Source organism: Panthera tigris, chromosome E3 (genome assembly GCF_018350195.1).
Source record: "Panthera tigris isolate Pti1 chromosome E3, P.tigris_Pti1_mat1.1, whole genome shotgun sequence".
Taxonomy (NCBI): domain Eukaryota; kingdom Metazoa; phylum Chordata; class Mammalia; order Carnivora; family Felidae; genus Panthera; species Panthera tigris.
The window spans coordinates 18,382,261-18,402,787 of record NC_056675.1 but is presented as its reverse complement, the minus strand read 5'-3'; the positions used below and the strand labels follow the sequence as shown (position 1 = coordinate 18,402,787).

General features: G+C 53.9%; 1 long non-coding RNA gene across 1 annotated transcript; it reads left to right on the top strand.

Annotated features, from left to right (window-relative positions):
- The first annotated feature begins 8,759 nt into the window (after positions 1-8,759).
- LOC122234653 lies at positions 8,760-11,872 on the top strand. The gene is made up of 2 exons (XR_006212539.1): positions 8,760-8,876; positions 11,360-11,872. It is a non-coding gene; the product is annotated as an uncharacterized LOC122234653 (long non-coding RNA).
- Positions 11,873-20,527: the final 8,655 nt, after the last annotated feature.

Genomic DNA, 20,527 nt, shown 5'->3' with positions numbered 1-20,527 from the left:
AGCCGCCGCTCAGTCGCCACAGCAGCCGCAGTAGCAGTCGCAGCCGGCGCAGCCGCCGCCGCCGCCGCCGCCTCGGCCCGGAATCGATGTAGCCGCGCCAGGCCCGAGCCCCGCGGGCCGCCGCTGCCGCTGCCCTTGAACCGCATGAAGCAGCTCGCCAACCAGACCGTGGGCAGGTGAGTCAGCCGTGCCGGGCCCGCCGGGAGCGCGCGGGCCGGGGACCGGGGGTCGGGGTCGTGGCCCGGGCCGGGGCGGGCCCGCTGCCCCGCGGGGGCCCCGGCCGCCCGGCCGCCCGCTCCGCGCCGGGTCCGCGGCGGGCCAGGGACGAGGGCTGCGCCACGCAGCGGCCAGGCGGCCATCTCGGGGCCGCCGCCCGAGCCCCCAGGAACAGCGGGGCGGGCCGGCCTCCCGGGACGCCCCCCCCCCCCCCCGCTCGGGTCCCCACCGCCCATTGTCCCGGCCCCGCTGAGCATCGTCCTCTGGGGTCTGGACCCATGCTTTCCCCGGGCCTGCCCCCCTCTCCCGGGGCTTTGCCTTGGGCGAAAACTCGGCTAACTGGTGTACCTGAGGCCGGGCGGGCATGGTGCTCTGGGGGGCGGCATTCTCAGCCTTTCCGGGTCGCCTGGCCGCTGCCGACCGGCCGTCCACCTCCAAGTGCCTGATGGCAGTCAATAAGTAAGGGGCGATCAGAGCCCAAGAGAGCCGCTTAGGGAGACTCAGGACTCCCTTGGAGGGACTTTGGAGGGTGTGCCGTCTCCAAACCGTGGCCCCTAATGGACCGGACTGCTCAAGTTCTTGACCTGTAGACATTTGGAACCGGGAGGAAAGAATTGTGGAAACGCCTTGGGCAAATGGAAAAACAAAAAGAGGGGGGGCTTTCAAAACAGCTTTTCTCACTTTGGATTGGGGAGCAAATCCTTCTCCAGGTTTGTCTGGTATCGCTTTAATGCTTGACAGGAAACGATCGATTATGAAATGACAGAAGAGACCGGAGTTTGTAGTGGTTTTGAGAGCCTCTGGAGGTTGATTATCGTGTGCTGTGTTCTCTGGGGTAAATCTTTCAAGGTCTTTCAGGGCAGTGAGCTGTCCTGTACCCGTTGACTGCTTATTCCGAGAAGGGGTATGAAAGTGTGACTTTTTCATTGCTTTTTCTTCTTCTTTGTTTTCAACAGTTGAGTAAAAGGGGGCGTTTGGTTTAGCCGGAGCACGTGGGGACACTTCTTTTCTGTGTGTGTCTGAAAATACTTTTACTTCCCCTTGAGCTTTCTATATTTGCCTTTTACACTTTCGTTCCTCCCCCCCAACTTTTTGCTTAGTTTTGTTCAATTTCGTTGCTACCCCCACCCTATTATCTCCGTGTGCACTTATCCTGTTTCCAGAGTGGATCCCTATCCCTACAGCCTAGCAGTGCCTACCTTCCTGTCATTTGTAGGAAAATGATAGGAATAGGGAGTGCCAAGGGGAAGGCAGACGGAATAGTCGTGGGGCCCAAAGCTTCAAGCAGGCATCTGTGAATGAGTTACAAGATCACTCCTTAGGAGTTTTCTGCCCCCCACCCCCCCGGATTCTCAGTAACATGCATTGTGAAATCAGTATTTAGTGACTCTCAAGACACGTGTCACATTGTCGTTCTGGCCAGTTTGTACATCTCATGAGGAAAGGGGTGTTTGCTCTTTTGCACAAAGTTCTGAGACTTTTCAAGCTATCAAGCCACTCAGGGTCTCTTTGGCTCCGGCTTCCTCTGTAGCAGGTTCTCCCTTCACGCTGCCGAATTACAGCCATATGTGCCTCCTTTCGGTTGCCAGAGGCCGCCGAGCCTTCTTCCCTGTTAGCCTCTACCTGGAATTCTCCAAAGCTCCTTTCACCTCACCTGCCCTAGACCTGCCTCCTACTCATTCTTTAGGTGTCCAGGTAAAGGTCACTGCCTCTAAAAGACCTTCTGTGATGCTCCAACGTGTTGGGAGTCCCTCTCCTGGCCACTTACATACGTCCGCATAGCACCTGTTTTTCTATAATGCAACTCCTGTTTAGTTGTTAGTATTCTCCATTAGACTGAACGCCTTGAGAGTCCTTGCCGTCTTTCTGTTTCCTTGGCCAGCTCTGCTGTGGCTCCTGTCATATGGTCGATTCTCCATAAACATTTGTCAATCTAGCACACATCTAGTTCTTACCAGCTCGCTCCGGTGGTGTGAGCCCAAGAAGGGAAAATGAAAGCTGGATAGAGTAAATAGTGATTCGTGCTAGCATTGTCATAATGGCCCTGACCTTTGACTCTGTTTGAAAATCTTTCTTGCTAGATGCCAGTGGAAGCAGCAGCTGTTACAGAGGTGTTAGGGGTGTGGCAATTTCTGCTCCCAAAGTCAAAACAGTTTCCTGGGGAAGCTTTGGCTTTACTGCTGTTGAGTCCCTCGATAAGTTTGTATTTTTTCCACGTCAAGAGTTTTGAAGGACTAGGGAGGAAAAAGGGAGGCAAGAGAGAGCCTAGAATTGTAATTGTGTGTTAGTGGCGTAGGCATCAGGATTGGGATTTGGGGGGTATTTGGGTCAAGAGGAAAGCGAGAAAGCAGAGAAGTTACCTCCCCCCGTCCCCCCGCCCCCCCGCCGCAGCCAGGAGTGATATTCTGTGTGTGAGTGGCTCGCCCGTTGTGTCTGTTACAGATGCATAGAGTTCTGAGTGGTGTCCTGCGAGGAAGTATTCTCTTCCCGACAATGAGGACCTCGTGAGTCACCCCACAGTGAGGTTCTGTGGGATGGACATGTGGGAGAATTCGTAATGGCTAGAAGAAGTGAGTTCTCATGATGCAGTTTGTGGACAATGGGTGCATGAGTCTGTTTCGGAGGATGGTTTGTGTATCACAGGCGCAAGGATGATGCAGTGGTCTCTTGAGTGGGGCATCCCAAAGAAGAGAATTAGGATGCTTGATTCATCCGTTCAAGAGACCCTTCTTGAGCCCAAATTATGTGCCGTTGTGGAAAGTAGAAAAGAATCCAAGTGAATACAAATCCGGCTTCTGCCCTGAAGGGGCTCCACAGACTTGTGGAAGAGATAGGCAAGCAAAAATGATTATACACCATGAGGTAAGTCCTTATACAGGGATGGCTGACACACTAAGTGAAACTCTGCCCTTACTGGAAGGAGAGAGGTAACACAACACAACACAACAAAACAAACAGGAGAAAATTTGACGAGAGCCTTTCCCCTCTATCTTTCAACACTTCTTTCAAAATTCTGTTATATTGAGTAGGTCCCCTTTTTTTTTTTTATTAAAGAAAATTTTTTCTTTGTAAATATTTATTTTTGAGAGAAAGGGTAGACAGAACATGAGCGGGGGAGAGGCAGAGAGAGAGGGAAACACAGAATCCGAAGCAGGCTCCAGGCTCCGAGCTGTCAGCACAGAGCCTGACGCGGGCCTCAAACCCACGAAACGAGAGATCGTGACCGGAGCCGAAGTCTGACACTTGACCCAGTGAGCCACCCAGGTGCCCCGTAGGTCTCTTTGGATTGTCAGTAAACCCAACTCGAGGGGCGCCTGGGTGGCTCAGTTGGGTGAGTATCTGGCTCTTGATTTCAGCTCAGGTCATGATCTCACAGTTCCTGGGATCAAGCTCTGTGCCAATGGTGCGGAGCCTGCTTGGGATCTTCTCTGTCTCTGCCCCTTCCCCGCTCTCTGTCTCAATGACGAAAAAAGAAAAAAACACACAAAACCAAACCAACTGGAATTGTTATAAGCCAAGCTGCGAATTTGATTGGCTCCTATGTGAGGAAAAGAGTCCAAAAGCAATATAGTTGCAGCCAGGGCTAGATCCAGGGGTTCCACTCTTTAGGTAACCTGTGTCTACAAGGAGGAATCGCCCCCCCACCCCACCCCTCCACCCCCCGGCTTCCAACATCTTCAGTTCAAGTCCCAGAGGGACAAAGAATACCTTTCACTGTGGCCAGAGCCCCAGGATTGACTCTGAAGGTATCTGATGGGGTCAGTGGCCTTTGCCTGGACATGGAAATGGAGTCAGCCCCACCCAAGCCACAGGGGCCTAGAATGGGAGAGTGCTGAGCCCCCTCCCCCACAAGATAACCGGGGTGTTCTTCCCAGCAGGAGGCAGGAAGTGTGGTCTTTTCTAGTCCTGCTAAACAGAAAGAAAGAGCTTTTTGGAAATCCGTGGCGCAGAGAATCCAGTAGCTGCGGATGGTCGTTGGCGTGGAGGGTGTGGAGGAAGGGGTGCATCAAGGTGAGGAACCTGAGCGTTTGGTTGTGAGGTCGATGAGTCCAGGAGGACAGCAATCTGGGGGCCTGATAGCAGACTTGACTACGTGGGTGAGGCTCTGGGAGGGAGTGTCTCTTTGGGTGTCGGTTTCTGCCAAGATGGAAGCTCTCCCTGGAGGCCTGAATGTTCTCCTAGGTAGTAGTAGCAGCCTTTAGGTAAGTCACGGTCGCAAACTCCAAGCCTCAGGGGGCCAGGCTAAGAAGAAGAAAACAAGAGCGACTTAGACCAGGTGAGGGCCGTGGGGGACCCGACGGTGCCTGTCTTACCAAAGGGCCGCGTGAGAATCTGGGCCCGCTGTCGGGCCCGACCTTTGGAGTTGTTGAGAAAGGCCTCAAGTCTGGATTTTCATGAAGATTAGGTGGCATTTAATGCCAATTGAAAACAACCACCAGGACCCTGAGCGGGACTAAACAAAATACATCTGTGGCCAGAGTTGGTCTGTGGGTCACCAGAGGGCAGTTGCTTGTGTAACAGGTTGGGGAGGTGGAGATTCCTGTGGTGATTTTTCTCTTTTTCCTCCTGCACCCCACCCTCCTATGACTACCTTCTGAGTTCTTGGATGTGTCGACGAGCTTGTCCTGTCCTTTACAGAAACGTTTCAGAGATCCGAGAGTAGTAATCATCACTACTTGTCTCCTGGTTTGGTTTACCAAGCGCTGTACCGAACCACCTGGCCTGGTCTCACCTACTGGTGCTTGTTATCATTTCTGGTTTAGAGAGAAGAAAAATGACCTGCCGTTGTCTGCCCGGCCAGCGAGTGGCCGAGGCAGGACTTGGGGCCGGGGTGTGACTCCGGACCCCGTGTGTTTCCGACTGTAGACACTGGGCCGGCTGCCCGCCAGGGAAGGGTTCGTGTGGATGAAATGTCTTTGGTGCTTGCTGACTTGCTGGGCTAGATGCTTTTGAGTCAAGTCTCTCGCTGCCTTCTCCACAGCAACTCCCAGAGGTGATGTTATTTACTCCTGGTTTAATGATGAGGAAGCGAGGACTCAAAGAGGTCATCGGGCTAGTTAAGAAGAGCACTGCCGTTCATCAGAAACCAGGGTTCTGCTTCCAAAGCAGATAGGAGTCCTTACTTCACGCAGGCAACTCTTTCTTTCAGAAACCCCGTGTTAGAATTCCGTGTGACGACGCTTCCACAAAATCCTGGAAGCTGAGAGTTGGATGTTGCTTTAGTCCAGCGGCTCCCGCCAGGGATGGCCCCCTGGGGGACATTTGGCAATGGCCGGAGACTTTTTTGTTTTTGTCGTGACTTGGCTCGGGTGTGGGGTGCTCCTGGCATCTGGCGACACAGGCCAGGGATGCTGCTGACCAGCCTACACCGCCCAGGACAGCCTCGCCGCACAGAACTATCTGGTCCCAAATGTCAAGAGTGGTGAGGTTGGGAAAGCCTGGTTGAGTCCTTTGAGATTCTGGATACGTGAATCGTGAAAACCAAAGATCCGTGATGTTTGCCTGCAGGGTGAAGGTGCGTTCCATTTGGTCGGTTTCTTACGTGTGGAAGCATTTCTGACAATCATTGGCCCGGCCCATATTGAACACTTGGGAGTTTTCACGTGGAAACCTGGACTTCCTGCTGCTTCTCCAATCTTGCAAGACCTAGCGAAGCCTGGCATCGCGCCCTCGCGCAGGTACACGTCGTCGTAGCTGCAGCTGCGTAGGTGCTGTCCCGTCCGGGTGGGGCATCGACCGTCCAGTGTGCCCGGGTCCCTACCTGGCTTGTCCTGCTGTGGTACATTCCTTGCGGACCCCTCCCTGCTCATGGATCTCTCAACGACCTTCTCCAGGAGCAGCGGAGTGAGTCTCTGCCTCGCGAGGTAGCCCATTGCGTTAGGGGCAACGTGAGTCAAAGGCATCTCTGCCCGTGAGTCCCAGGGGAGTCCTCTGGTGCCACGATGCCTGCGTCTCTCTTCCGCGAGACGGCCCTTTCTGTATTCGGCGTCGCAAACCGCACACCGTGTCCTCTCTCTATCAGCGGTAACATTCTCCACCCCTCACCTATTCCACACCCCGACTTCCTCCGCCTTTTCCAGGGGAGGTGGCTGTGCTTGGTTCGCTCCGGTCTGAGTGGATCCCGTCCAGCCTCTGCATAGAGCAGAGGAGGAAAGGAATGTTTTCTCCCCACGACTTCTGAATCCGAGCTTCCGTGGCCTGGTCATCCACTTTACCTCCTGTGAAATCAAACAGGGTTGTTTATAGGTGCGTGAAGAAAGCCCATGGTTCACTGAACCAAAATGAACCCTAAACAGATGTGGTCATGTGTGGCCTTATGGCATTGGTTTTACACGTGAAGGCAGCATGTTATTCTAAGAGGAAATGATGTCTGTGGTCGTGGTTCCCAGTGTGTCCACGGCAGGCCCCTGCCCCTGAGATTGGACATGGGTTTATGGTATAGGGTCCCAGAGTCAGTATGCACACCACGCAGTCTTGTCGGACTGGCGATGTCTGGCCTTTATCATTCTGTTTCTGTGTCTCCAATGTAGGCAGATGCCCTCGTAATCAATCCAAGTATAAATCCACGTACAAATATTATTACGCTCCTACCTGCCGTGTGTGTCTATTTTCTTAAACATGGATGTGAAAAGTACAGCAGGCCCACGGTCCTTTTTCCAAAACCCTAGGGGCCAGATGAGTTTTGGAATTCAGACGTTTTCAGATTTTATTTCATTTTTTTTTAATTTCCTTTTTTTTTTTTTTTTTTTTTTTTTTTTTACGTTTATTGATTTTTGAGAAAGAGAGAGACTGAACATGAACAGGGGAGGGTCAGAGAGAGGGAGACACAGAATCCGAAACAGGCTCCAGGCTCTGAGCCGTCAGCACAGGGTCTGTCGCGGGGCTCGAACTCACGGACCGCGAGATTGTGACCCGAGCCGAAGTGGGACGCTCGACCGACCGAGCCAGCCAGGTGCCCCATAAGTAGCCGTATAAACCCTGCTACCCTTAAAACACCTGGGATCCCAACAAATTTAAAGACGGTACATATTTTGCTCTTTCTTATAGATTTGGCTAATAGGTTCTGTTCAGCGCCCATTTCAATGTCCTCTCAGCCACCTTTCCCTTGAGCTTGAAGGGGACATGTTTTACCCTGTTATGCACAGGCCACCCGAACCCTTCTGCTATCACATGTCATCTTTGCAGGCAGGATCTTAACTTACCCATCTTTCTCCGAGAGCACGGGTATGACATCCTACCGTGAGGACATTTGTTGGACACGTTTGTTGAGGACATACAAGTCTCAAATCTTTCCGTATTTTGGGGGTTCTGGAGGCAACATATTCCTTGTTGTTAATTTTACTTCAGCCGATTTATGCTGTTACTTGTAAATCAGACCACATGGAGTGGGCCTCCACCCAAACAAAGCGGTTGGAGAATACTCTCCTCCCATATAGACAAATGTACGTCTATGTCTTCCTTTGGCCAGAGCCTCCAAACCCACCAATGTCTACCCTGGTAAGAAGTGAGCACTGTTTTGGGGTGCCTTGGGCTCGGTCAGTGTAAGCATCTGACTTTGGCTCGGGTTGTGATCTTGTGCCTTGTGATCTTGTGGCTCGTGACCTCTCAGCTCTGGAGTTCAAGCCCCGCCTGCGTCAGCGCAGAACCTCCTTCAGGTCCTCTTTCTCCCTCTCTCTCTCTCTCTGCTCCTCCCCCATTTTCACTCTCAAACAAGAAAAATAAACATCAAAAAATTATTGCAAAAAAAGAAGAAGCCACTGTTTTTTTTAATTAAAAAAAATTTATTAACGTTTATTTATTTTTGAGAGACAGAGACAGAGCATGGGCGGGGAAGGGGCAGAGAGAGAGAGAGGGAGACACAGGATGGGAAGCAGGCTCCAGGCTTCCAGCTGTGTGCACAGAGCCCGACGCAGGGCTCAAACTCACAAACTGCGAGATCATGACCTGAGCCCAAGTTGGACGCTCAACCCAGGGAGCCACCCAGGCGCCCCTAAATTTTTTTTTATGTTTATTCATTTTTGAAAGAGAGCACAAGCAGGGTTGGGGCGGAGAGAGAGGGCGACCCAGAATCCGAAGCAGGCTCCAGGCTCCGAGCCGTCAGCACAGAGCCCAGTGCGGAGCTAAAACTCAGGAACCGCGAGATCCCGAACCGCCGCCCCCTCCCAACGGTGCGCGGCCTAGCCGGGGCCGGGAGTCGGGATCCTAGGAGGCGTCGGGACGCGGGGCTCCGCGCGCTCCTCGGAGCGGCCCGGGTTGGGGGGCGGGGGCCAAGCGGCGAGCCTGGCGCTCGTCTGGCCCCGCGCGCGGCCTCCGGCGGGCGGGGCCGCTGGAAGTGACGCGGCGAGGGCGTGGCGCCGGTCCGGGAGCAGCAGCCGCCACAGCCGCCTTGGCCGCCGCCGCCGCCGCCGCTCAGTCGCCGCAGCCGCAGTAGCAGCCGCAGCCGACGCAGTAGCAGCCGCAGTCGGCCCAACCGCCGCCGCCGCCGCCGCCGCCGCAGCCACAATAGCAGCCGCAGCCGCCGCTCAGTCGCCACAGCAGCCGCAGTAGCAGTCGCAGCCGGCGCAGCCGCCGCCGCCGCCGCCTCGGCCCGAGCCCCGCGGGCCGCCGCTGCCGCTGCCCTTGAACCGCATGAAGCAGCTCGCCAACCAGACCGTGGGCAGGTGAGTCAGCCGTGCCGGGCCCGCCGGGAGCGCGCGGGCCGGGGACCGGGGGTCGGGGTCGTGGCCCGGGCCGGGGCGGGCCCGCTGCCCCGCGGGGGCCCCGGCCGCCCGGCCGCCCGCTCCGCGCCGGGTCCGCGGCGGGCCAGGGACGAGGGCTGCGCCACGCAGCGGCCAGGCGGCCATCTCGGGGCCGCCGCCCGAGCCCCCAGGAACAGCGGGGCGGGCCGGCCTCCCGGGACGCCCCCCCCCCCCCCGCTCGGGTCCCCACCGCCCATTGTCCCGGCCCCGCTGAGCATCGTCCTCTGGGGTCTGGACCCATGCTTTCCCCGGGCCTGCCCCCCTCTCCCGGGGCTTTGCCTTGGGCGAAAACTCGGCTAACTGGTGTACCTGAGGCCGGGCGGGCATGGTGCTCTGGGGGGCGGCATTCTCAGCCTTTCCGGGTCGCCTGGCCGCTGCCGACCGGCCGTCCACCTCCAAGTGCCTGATGGCAGTCAATAAGTAAGGGGCGATCAGAGCCCAAGAGAGCCGCTTAGGGAGACTCAGGACTCCCTTGGAGGGACTTTGGAGGGTGTGCCGTCTCCAAACCGTGGCCCCTAATGGACCGGACTGCTCAAGTTCTTGACCTGTAGACATTTGGAACCGGGAGGAAAGAATTGTGGAAACGCCTTGGGCAAATGGAAAAACAAAAAGAGGGGGGGCTTTCAAAACAGCTTTTCTCACTTTGGATTGGGGAGCAAATCCTTCTCCAGGTTTGTCTGGTATCGCTTTAATGCTTGACAGGAAACGATCGATTATGAAATGACAGAAGAGACCGGAGTTTGTAGTGGTTTTGAGAGCCTCTGGAGGTTGATTATCGTGTGCTGTGTTCTCTGGGGTAAATCTTTCAAGGTCTTTCAGGGCAGTGAGCTGTCCTGTACCCGTTGACTGCTTATTCCGAGAAGGGGTATGAAAGTGTGACTTTTTCATTGCTTTTTCTTCTTCTTTGTTTTCAACAGTTGAGTAAAAGGGGGCGTTTGGTTTAGCCGGAGCACGTGGGGACACTTCTTTTCTGTGTGTGTCTGAAAATACTTTTACTTCCCCTTGAGCTTTCTATATTTGCCTTTTACACTTTCGTTCCTCCCCCCCAACTTTTTGCTTAGTTTTGTTCAATTTCGTTGCTACCCCCACCCTATTATCTCCGTGTGCACTTATCCTGTTTCCAGAGTGGATCCCTATCCCTACAGCCTAGCAGTGCCTACCTTCCTGTCATTTGTAGGAAAATGATAGGAATAGGGAGTGCCAAGGGGAAGGCAGACGGAATAGTCGTGGGGCCCAAAGCTTCAAGCAGGCATCTGTGAATGAGTTACAAGATCACTCCTTAGGAGTTTTCTGCCCCCCACCCCCCCGGATTCTCAGTAACATGCATTGTGAAATCAGTATTTAGTGACTCTCAAGACACGTGTCACATTGTCGTTCTGGCCAGTTTGTACATCTCATGAGGAAAGGGGTGTTTGCTCTTTTGCACAAAGTTCTGAGACTTTTCAAGCTATCAAGCCACTCAGGGTCTCTTTGGCTCCGGCTTCCTCTGTGTAGCAGGTTCTCCCTTCACGCTGCCGAATTACAGCCATATGTGCCTCCTTTCGGTTGCCAGAGGCCGCCGAGCCTTCTTCCCTGTTAGCCTCTACCTGGAATTCTCCAAAGCTCCTTTCACCTCACCTGCCCTAGACCTGCCTCCTACTCATTCTTTAGGTGTCCAGGTAAAGGTCACTGCCTCTAAAAGACCTTCTGTGATGCTCCAACGTGTTGGGAGTCCCTCTCCTGGCCACTTACATACGTCCGCATAGCACCTGTTTTTCTATAATGCAACTCCTGTTTAGTTGTTAGTATTCTCCATTAGACTGAACGCCTTGAGAGTCCTTGCCGTCTTTCTGTTTCCTTGGCCAGCTCTGCTGTGGCTCCTGTCATATGGTCGATTCTCCATAAACATTTGTCAATCTAGCACACATCTAGTTCTTACCAGCTCGCTCCGGTGGTGTGAGCCCAAGAAGGGAAAATGAAAGCTGGATAGAGTAAATAGTGATTCGTGCTAGCATTGTCATAATGGCCCTGACCTTTGACTCTGTTTGAAAATCTTTCTTGCTAGATGCCAGTGGAAGCAGCAGCTGTTACAGAGGTGTTAGGGGTGTGGCAATTTCTGCTCCCAAAGTCAAAACAGTTTCCTGGGGAAGCTTTGGCTTTACTGCTGTTGAGTCCCTCGATAAGTTTGTATTTTTTCCACGTCAAGAGTTTTGAAGGACTAGGGAGGAAAAAGGGAGGCAAGAGAGAGCCTAGAATTGTAATTGTGTGTTAGTGGCGTAGGCATCAGGATTGGGATTTGGGGGGTATTTGGGTCAAGAGGAAAGCGAGAAAGCAGAGAAGTTACCTCCCCCCGTCCCCCCGCCCCCCCGCCGCAGCCAGGAGTGATATTCTGTGTGTGAGTGGCTCGCCCGTTGTGTCTGTTACAGATGCATAGAGTTCTGAGTGGTGTCCTGCGAGGAAGTATTCTCTTCCCGACAATGAGGACCTCGTGAGTCACCCCACAGTGAGGTTCTGTGGGATGGACATGTGGGAGAATTCGTAATGGCTAGAAGAAGTGAGTTCTCATGATGCAGTTTGTGGACAATGGGTGCATGAGTCTGTTTCGGAGGATGGTTTGTGTATCACAGGCGCAAGGATGATGCAGTGGTCTCTTGAGTGGGGCATCCCAAAGAAGAGAATTAGGATGCTTGATTCATCCGTTCAAGAGACCCTTCTTGAGCCCAAATTATGTGCCGTTGTGGAAAGTAGAAAAGAATCCAAGTGAATACAAATCCGGCTTCTGCCCTGAAGGGGCTCCACAGACTTGTGGAAGAGATAGGCAAGCAAAAATGATTATACACCATGAGGTAAGTCCTTATACAGGGATGGCTGACACACTAAGTGAAACTCTACTCTTACTGGAAGGAGAGAGGTAACACAACACAACACAACAAAACAAACAGGAGAAAATTTGACGAGAGCCTTTCCCCTCTATCTTTCAACACTTCTTTCAAAATTCTGTTATATTGAGTAGGTCCCCTTTTTTTTTTTTATTAAAGAAAATTTTTTCTTTGTAAATATTTATTTTTGAGAGAAAGGGTAGACAGAACATGAGCGGGGGAGAGGCAGAGAGAGAGGGAAACACAGAATCCGAAGCAGGCTCCAGGCTCCGAGCTGTCAGCACAGAGCCTGACGCGGGCCTCAAACCCACGAAACGAGAGATCGTGACCGGAGCCGAAGTCTGACACTTGACCCAGTGAGCCACCCAGGTGCCCCGTAGGTCTCTTTGGATTGTCAGTAAACCCAACTCGAGGGGCGCCTGGGTGGCTCAGTTGGGTGAGTATCTGGCTCTTGATTTCAGCTCAGGTCATGATCTCACAGTTCCTGGGATCAAGCTCTGTGCCAATGGTGCGGAGCCTGCTTGGGATCTTCTCTGTCTCTGCCCCTTCCCCGCTCTCTGTCTCAATGACGAAAAAAGAAAAAAACACACAAAACCAAACCAACTGGAATTGTTATAAGCCAAGCTGCGAATTTGATTGGCTCCTATGTGAGGAAAAGAGTCCAAAAGCAATATAGTTGCAGCCAGGGCTAGATCCAGGGGTTCCACTCTTTAGGTAACCTGTGTCTACAAGGAGGAATCGCCCCCCCACCCCACCCCTCCACCCCCCGGCTTCCAACATCTTCAGTTCAAGTCCCAGAGGGACAAAGAATACCTTTCACTGTGGCCAGAGCCCCAGGATTGACTCTGAAGGTATCTGATGGGGTCAGTGGCCTTTGCCTGGACATGGAAATGGAGTCAGCCCCACCCAAGCCACAGGGGCCTAGAATGGGAGAGTGCTGAGCCCCCTCCCCCACAAGATAACCGGGGTGTTCTTCCCAGCAGGAGGCAGGAAGTGTGGTCTTTTCTAGTCCTGCTAAACAGAAAGAAAGAGCTTTTTGGAAATCCGTGGCGCAGAGAATCCAGTAGCTGCGGATGGTCGTTGGCGTGGAGGGTGTGGAGGAAGGGGTGCATCAAGGTGAGGAACCTGAGCGTTTGGTTGTGAGGTCGATGAGTCCAGGAGGACAGCAATCTGGGGGCCTGATAGCAGACTTGACTACGTGGGCGAGGCTCTGGGAGGGAGTGTCTCTTTGGGTGTCGGTTTCTGCCAAGATGGAAGCTCTCCCTGGAGGCCTGAATGTTCTCCTAGGTAGTAGTAGCAGCCTTTAGGTAAGTCACGGTCGCAAACTCCAAGCCTCAGGGGGCCAGGCTAAGAAGAAGAAAACAAGAGCGACTTAGACCAGGTGAGGGCCGTGGGGGACCCGACGGTGCCTGTCTTACCAAAGGGCCGCGTGAGAATCTGGGCCCGCTGTCGGGCCCGACCTTTGGAGTTGTTGAGAAAGGCCTCAAGTCTGGATTTTCATGAAGATTAGGTGGCATTTAATGCCAATTGAAAACAACCACCAGGACCCTGAGCGGGACTAAACAAAATACGTCTGTGGCCAGAGTTGGTCTGTGGGTCACCAGAGGGCAGTTGCTTGTGTAACAGGTTGGGGAGGTGGAGATTCCTGTGGTGATTTTTCTCTTTTTCCTCCTGCACCCCACCCTCCTATGACTACCTTCTGAGTTCTTGGATGTGTCGACGAGCTTGTCCTGTCCTTTACAGAAACGTTTCAGAGATCCGAGAGTAGTAATCATCACTACTTGTCTCCTGGTTTGGTTTACCAAGCGCTGTACCGAACCACCTGGCCTGGTCTCACCTACTGGTGCTTGTTATCATTTCTGGTTTAGAGAGAAGAAAAATGACCTGCCGTTGTCTGCCCGGCCAGCGAGTGGCCGAGGCAGGACTTGGGGCCGGGGTGTGACTCCGGACCCCGTGTGTTTCCGACTGTAGACACTGGGCCGGCTGCCCGCCAGGGAAGGGTTCGTGTGGATGAAATGTCTTTGGTGCTTGCTGACTTGCTGGGCTAGATGCTTTTGAGTCAAGTCTCTCGCTGCCTTCTCCACAGCAACTCCCAGAGGTGATGTTATTTACTCCTGGTTTAATGATGAGGAAGCGAGGACTCAAAGAGGTCATCGGGCTAGTTAAGAAGAGCACTGCCGTTCATCAGAAACCAGGGTTCTGCTTCCAAAGCAGATAGGAGTCCTTACTTCACGCAGGCAACTCTTTCTTTCAGAAACCCCGTGTTAGAATTCCGTGTGACGACGCTTCCACAAAATCCTGGAAGCTGAGAGTTGGATGTTGCTTTAGTCCAGCGGCTCCCGCCAGGGATGGCCCCCTGGGGGACATTTGGCAATGGCCGGAGACTTTTTTGTTTTTGTCGTGACTTGGCTCGGGTGTGGGGTGCTCCTGGCATCTGGCGACACAGGCCAGGGATGCTGCTGACCAGCCTACACCGCCCAGGACAGCCTCGCCGCACAGAACTATCTGGTCCCAAATGTCAAGAGTGGTGAGGTTGGGAAAGCCTGGTTGAGTCCTTTGAGATTCTGGATACGTGAATCGTGAAAACCAAAGATCCGTGATGTTTGCCTGCAGGGTGAAGGTGCGTTCCATTTGGTCGGTTTCTTACGTGTGGAAGCATTTCTGACAATCATTGGCCCGGCCCATATTGAACACTTGGGAGTTTTCACGTGGAAACCTGGACTTCCTGCTGCTTCTCCAATCTTGCAAGACCTAGCGAAGCCTGGCATCGCGCCCTCGCGCAGGTACACGTCGTCGTAGCTGCAGCTGCGTAGGTGCTGTCCCGTCCGGGTGGGGCATCGACCGTCCAGTGTGCCCGGGTCCCTACCTGGCTTGTCCTGCTGTGGTACATTCCTTGCGGACCCCTCCCTGCTCATGGATCTCTCAACGACCTTCTCCAGGAGCAGCGGAGTGAGTCTCTGCCTCGCGAGGTAGCCCATTGCGTTAGGGGCAACGTGAGTCAAAGGCATCTCTGCCCGTGAGTCCCAGGGGAGTCCTCTGGTGCCACGATGCCTGCGTCTCTCTTCCGCGAGACGGCCCTTTCTGTATTCGGCGTCGCAAACCGCACACCGTGTCCTCTCTCTATCAGCGGTAACATTCTCCACCCCTCACCTATTCCACACCCCGACTTCCTCCGCCTTTTCCAGGGGAGGTGGCTGTGCTTGGTTCGCTCCGGTCTGAGTGGATCCCGTCCAGCCTCTGCATAGAGCAGAGGAGGAAAGGAATGTTTTCTCCCCACGACTTCTGAATCCGAGCTTCCGTGGCCTGGTCATCCACTTTACCTCCTGTGAAATCAAACAGGGTTGTTTATAGGTGCGTGAAGAAAGCCCATGGTTCACTGAACCAAAATGAACCCTAAACAGATGTGGTCATGTGTGGCCTTATGGCATTGGTTTTACACGTGAAGGCAGCATGTTATTCTAAGAGGAAATGATGTCTGTGGTCGTGGTTCCCAGTGTGTCCACGGCAGGCCCCTGCCCCTGAGATTGGACATGGGTTTATGGTATAGGGTCCCAGAGTCAGTATGCACACCACGCAGTCTTGTCGGACTGGCGATGTCTGGCCTTTATCATTCTGTTTCTGTGTCTCCAATGTAGGCAGATGCCCTCGTAATCAATCCAAGTATAAATCCACGTACAAATATTATTACGCTCCTACCTGCCGTGTGTGTCTATTTTCTTAAACATGGATGTGAAAAGTACAGCAGGCCCACGGTCCTTTTTCCAAAACCCTAGGGGCCAGATGAGTTTTGGAATTCAGACGTTTTCAGATTTTATTTCATTTTTTTTTAATTTCCTTTTTTTTTTTTTTTTTTTTTTTTTTTTTACGTTTATTGATTTTTGAGAAAGAGAGAGACTGAACATGAACAGGGGAGGGTCAGAGAGAGGGAGACACAGAATCCGAAACAGGCTCCAGGCTCTGAGCCGTCAGCACAGGGTCTGTCGCGGGGCTCGAACTCACGGACCGCGAGATTGTGACCCGAGCCGAAGTGGGACGCTCGACCGACCGAGCCAGCCAGGTGCCCCATAAGTAGCCGTATAAACCCTGCTACCCTTAAAACACCTGGGATCCCAACAAATTTAAAGACGGTACATATTTTGCTCTTTCTTATAGATTTGGCTAATAGGTTCTGTTCAGCGCCCATTTCAATGTCCTCTCAGCCACCTTTCCCTTGAGCTTGAAGGGGACATGTTTTACCCTGTTATGCACAGGCCACCCGAACCCTTCTGCTATCACATGTCATCTTTGCAGGCAGGATCTTAACTTACCCATCTTTCTCCGAGAGCACGGGTATGACATCCTACCGTGAGGACATTTGTTGGACACGTTTGTTGAGGACATACAAGTCTCAAATCTTTCCGTATTTTGGGGGTTCTGGAGGCAACATATTCCTTGTTGTTAATTTTACTTCAGCCGATTTATGCTGTTACTTGTAAATCAGACCACATGGAGTGGGCCTCCACCCAAACAAAGCGGTTGGAGAATACTCTCCTCCCATATAGACAAATGTACGTCTATGTCTTCCTTTGGCCGGAGCCTCCAAACCCACCAATGTCTACCCTGGTAAGAAGTGAGCACTGTTTTGGGGTGCCTTGGGCTCGGTCAGTGTAAGCATCTGACTTTGGCTCGGGTTGTGATCTTGTGCCTTGTGATCTTGTGGCTCGTGACCTCTCAGCTCTGGAGTTCAAGCCCCGCCTGCGTCAGCGCAGAACCTCCTTCAGGTCCTCTTTCTCCCTCTCTCTCTCTCTGCTCCTCCCCCATTTTCACTCTCAAACAAGAAAAATAAACATCAAAAAATTATTGCAAAAAAAGAAGAAGCCACTGTTTTTTTTAATTAAAAAAAATTTATTAACGTTTATTTATTTTTGAGAGACAGAGACAGAGCATGGGCGGGGAAGGGGCAGAGAGAGAGAGAGGGAGACACAGGATGGGAAGCAGGCTCCAGGCTTCCGGCTGTGTGCACAGAGCCCGACGCAGGGCTCAAACTCACAAACTGCGAGATCATGACCTGAGCCCAAGTTGGACGCTCAACCCAGGGAGCCACCCAGGCGCCCCTAAATTTTTTTTTATGTTTATTCATTTTTGAAAGAGAGCACAAGCAGGGTTGGGGCGGAGAGAGAGGGCGACCCAGAATCCGAAGCAGGCTCCAGGCTCCGAGCCGTCAGCACAGAGCCCAGTGCGGAGCTAAAACTCAGGAACCGCGAGATCCCGAACCGCCGCCCCCTCCCAACGGTGCGCGGCCTAGCCGGGGCCGGGAGTCGGGATCCTAGGAGGCGTCGGGACGCGGGGCTCCGCGCGCTCCTCGGAGCGGCCCGGGTTGGGGGGCGGGGGCCAAGCGGCGAGCCTGGCGCTCGTCTGGCCCCGCGCGCGGCCTCCGGCGGGCGGGGCCGCTGGAAGTGACGCGGCGAGGGCGTGGCGCCGGTCCGGGAGCAGCAGCCGCCACAGCCGCCTTGGCCGCCGCCGCCGCCGCCGCTCAGTCGCCGCAGCCGCAGTAGCAGCCGCAGCCGACGCAGTAGCAGCCGCAGTCGGCCCAACCGCCGCCGCCGCCGCCGCCGCCGCAGCCACAATAGCAGCCGCAGCCGCCGCTCAGTCGCCACAGCAGCCGCAGTAGCAGTCGCAGCCGGCGCAGCCGCCGCCGCCGCCGCCGCCTCGGCCCGGAATCGATGTAGCCGCGCCAGGCCCGAGCCCCGCGGGCCGCCGCTGCCGCTGCCCTTGAACCGCATGAAGCAGCTCGCCAACCAGACCGTGGGCAGGTGAGTCAGCCGTGCCGGGCCCGCCGGGAGCGCGCGGGCCGGGGACCGGGGGTCGGGGTCGTGGCCCGGGCCGGGGCGGGCCCGCTGCCCCGCGGGGGCCCCGGCCGCCCGGCCGCCCGCTCCGCGCCGGGTCCGCGGCGGGCCAGGGACGAGGGCTGCGCCACGCAGCGGCCAGGCGGCCATCTCGGGGCCGCCGCCCGAGCCCCCAGGAACAGCGGGGCGGGCCGGCCTCCCGGGACGCCCCCCCCCCCCCCCCGCTCGGGTCCCCACCGCCCATTGTCCCGGCCCCGCTGAGCATCGTCCTCTGGGGTCTGGACCCATGCTTTCCCCGGGCCTGCCCCCCTCTCCCGGGGCTTTGCCTTGGGCGAAAACTCGGCTAACTGGTGTACCTGAGGCCGGGCGGGCATGGTGCTCTGGGGGGCGGCATTCTCAGCCTTTCCGGGTCGCCTGGCCGCTGCCGACCGGCCGTCCACCTCCAAGTGCCTGATGGCAGTCAATAAGTAAGGGGCGATCAGAGCCCAAGAGAGCCGCTTAGGGAGACTCAGGACTCCCTTGGAGGGACTTTGGAGGGTGTGCCGTCTCCAAACCGTGGCCCCTAATGGACCGGACTGCTCAAGTTCTTGACCTGTAGACATTTGGAACCGGGAGGAAAGAATTGTGGAAACGCCTTGGGCAAATGGAAAAACAAAAAGAGGGGGGGCTTTCAAAACAGCTTTTCTCACTTTGGATTGGGGAGCAAATCCTTCTCCAGGTTTGTCTGGTATCGCTTTAATGCTTGACAGGAAACGATCGATTATGAAATGACAGAAGAGACCGGAGTTTGTAGTGGTTTTGAGAGCCTCTGGAGGTTGATTATCGTGTGCTGTGTTCTCTGGGGTAAATCTTTCAAGGTCTTTCAGGGCAGTGAGCTGTCCTGTACCCGTTGACTGCTTATTCCGAGAAGGGGTATGAAAGTGTGACTTTTTCATTGCTTTTTCTTCTTCTTTGTTTTCAACAGTTGAGTAAAAGGGGGCGTTTGGTTTAGCCGGAGCACGTGGGGACACTTCTTTTCTGTGTGTGTCTGAAAATACTTTTACTTCCCCTTGAGCTTTCTATATTTGCCTTTTACACTTTCGTTCCTCCCCCCCAACTTTTTGCTTAGTTTTGTTCAATTTCGTTGCTACCCCCACCCTATTATCTCCGTGTGCACTTATCCTGTTTCCAGAGTGGATCCCTATCCCTACAGCCTAGCAGTGCCTACCTTCCTGTCATTTGTAGGAAAATGATAGGAATAGGGAGTGCCAAGGGGAAGGCAGACGGAATAGTCGTGGGGCCCAAAGCTTCAAGCAGGCATCTGTGAATGAGTTACAAGATCACTCCTTAGGAGTTTTCTGCCCCCCACCCCCCCGGATTCTCAGTAACATGCATTGTGAAATCAGTATTTAGTGACTCTCAAGACACGTGTCACATTGTCGTTCTGGCCAGTTTGTACATCTCATGAGGAAAGGGGTGTTTGCTCTTTTGCACAAAGTTCTGAGACTTTTCAAGCTATCAAGCCACTCAGGGTCTCTTTGGCTCCGGCTTCCTCTGTGTAGCAGGTTCTCCCTTCACGCTGCCGAATTACAGCCATATGTGCCTCCTTTCGGTTGCCAGAGGCCGCCGAGCCTTCTTCCCTGTTAGCCTCTACCTGGAATTCTCCAAAGCTCCTTTCACCTCACCTGCCCTAGACCTGCCTCCTACTCATTCTTTAGGTGTCCAGGTAAAGGTCACTGCCTCTAAAAGACCTTCTGTGATGCTCCAACGTGTTGGGAGTCCCTCTCCTGGCCACTTACATACGTCCGCATAGCACCTGTTTTTCTATAATGCAACTCCTGTTTAGTTGTTAGTATTCTCCATTAGACTGAACGCCTTGAGAGTCCTTGCCGTCTTTCTGTTTCCTTGGCCAGCTCTGCTGTGGCTCCTGTCATATGGTCGATTCTCCATAAACATTTGTCAATCTAGCACACATCTAGTTCTTACCAGCTCGCTCCGGTGGTGTGAGCCCAAGAAGGGAAAATGAAAGCTGGATAGAGTAAATAGTGATTCGTGCTAGCATTGTCATAATGGCCCTGACCTTTGACTCTGTTTGAAAATCTTTCTTGCTAGATGCCAGTGGAAGCAGCAGCTGTTACAGAGGTGTTAGGGGTGTGGCAATTTCTGCTCCCAAAGTCAAAACAGTTTCCTGGGGAAGCTTTGGCTTTACTGCTGTTGAGTCCCTCGATAAGTTTGTATTTTTTCCACGTCAAGAGTTTTGAAGGACTAGGGAGGAAAAAGGGAGGCAAGAGAGAGCCTAGAATTGTAATTGTGTGTTAGTGGCGTAGGCATCAGGATTGGGATTTGGGGGGTATTTGGGTCAAGAGGAAAGCGAGAAAGCAGAGAAGTTACCTCCCCCCGTCCCCCCGCCCCCCCGCCGCAGCCAGGAGTGATATTCTGTGTGTGAGTGGCTCGCCCGTTGTGTCTGTTACAGATGCATAGAGTTCTGAGTGGTGTCCTGCGAGGAAGTATTCTCTTCCCGACAATGAGGACCTCGTGAGTCACCCCACAGTGAGGTTCTGTGGGATGGACATGTGGGAGAATTCGTAATGGCTAGAAGAAGTGAGTTCTCATGATGCAGTTTGTGGACAATGGGTGCATGAGTCTGTTTCGGAGGATGGTTTGTGTATCACAGGCGCAAGGATGATGCAGTGGTCTCTTGAGTGGGGCATCCCAAAGAAGAGAATTAGGATGCTTGATTCATCCGTTCAAGAGACCCTTCTTGAGCCCAAATTATGTGCCGTTGTGGAAAGTAGAAAAGAATCCAAGTGAATACAAATCCGGCTTCTGCCCTGAAGGGGCTCCACAGACTTGTGGAAGAGATAGGCAAGCAAAAATGATTATACACCATGAGGTAAGTCCTTATACAGGG